Here is a 1,502-nt window from a genome sequence, read left to right on the forward strand (position 1 = left end):
TTGAATTAAACCTTCTGAGTGAGCCATCTGCTTCCTGCTGGCCCCTAACTGATACACATAATTAGATTAAATTATGAAGAATGGCTATAATTACTTCACTTTTGGCTCTTCCTATTACTTCAAACTGATATCCAGAATCTAAAATACAGATTTGGGCAATTCATATTTTACAACCCAAACATCACAGACTCATTCCTAATTCCTGGCTCTGAATTATTTCCCTTAGAGAATAATATTTTAGTTCTTAATCATAGAGAGTCTCTTCCTTTCTATCAGTACATAAAGACAAAAGCATTTTCTGTCTTAGAATCATAGACACCCATATCTGACTTAGTCACAGGAGATATTTCTTGCACTTCCACTTCCTAAGAGAGATAATGGAAGATATAGTCCAATCCACATGATAAAAAGCACAGCGTAAACGATCAACTGAAGCTAAAGAAAAACCACTTGATACTGTCTCTTAAATTTTTACCTTAAATACTCTGTTAGTTAGTATTAGTCGCTCAGTCACGTCTGACTGTTTGCCACCCCAAGGCCTCCAGCTCGCCAGGCTCCTCTGACCATGGAATTCTCCAGCCAAGAATATTAGTTAGCTATAAGTGTTTATAAAAGTGGCAATCAATGTATCCTTAAGGACTGAATATTTTTTACTTTGCCAGGTTTGCTACTTGTTTGCCCTCTATCTTCATGAGGTTTGGGAATTGACTTCAAATATGTCTTGTATGGCATAGGGCACTTTGGTTCCAGGCCTATCAGTCTGTTCCTCTGGGCCAGGTGATTTGGGAAGAGAAAGAAAGCAAGAGAGACTGTGGCTGAGTGAGAAAGAAGCTGCATCAATAATTCTTACACTAGCTAATTTGGGGGCCCAGGGCAGGCCACCCCAAAATACGGTTTAGTGGCATAGTGATTTTTTTGAATTAAAGTTACTTAGGAAATGAGCAATTTAGACCCTTTATATTCTTTACCTCAGACCAAAGTTTCTTTGATTCTTTTATGTTTCCCACTTCATCACCAATTACATCTAAGTGTCTTTGTAGACTGCAGGAAATATATTTACCTCTTTAATATACTTTTAATCCAAAGTGGAATGGAATCCACAGGGCACAGTTATATCAGGAGGGTAGGGAATTTGACTGACGTCTTGTTTGCTTATGAAACTATTGACAGAGAGAATTTTCAACATTAATTTTGATCTTTAGTAAATCTTTTTTCCTATAAAGAAAGCCAATACCTGACTGAATGTGACAAGGCAGATGTATTCTCTATTTACACATGCTCAGCACAAAGGTAGGAAAAAAGATAAAAAGGAAAGATTGATTTTTTTCCTCTTGTATGAAACTATATTGTGATCACCCAGTAGTGTTGTGTGCACAGAGATCTCTCTAGAAACTTTGTTTATTGAGATGATCATTCTCAGCTGTTACGATATGATGCTCCATTACAATTTTGATAAGGTAGCTCTCCAAAACAATGTAAAAGATAATTCTGAAACATGTTAA

This window comes from Ovis aries, chromosome 22 (assembly GCF_016772045.2).
Source record: "Ovis aries strain OAR_USU_Benz2616 breed Rambouillet chromosome 22, ARS-UI_Ramb_v3.0, whole genome shotgun sequence".
Lineage (NCBI taxonomy): Eukaryota > Metazoa > Chordata > Mammalia > Artiodactyla > Bovidae > Ovis > Ovis aries.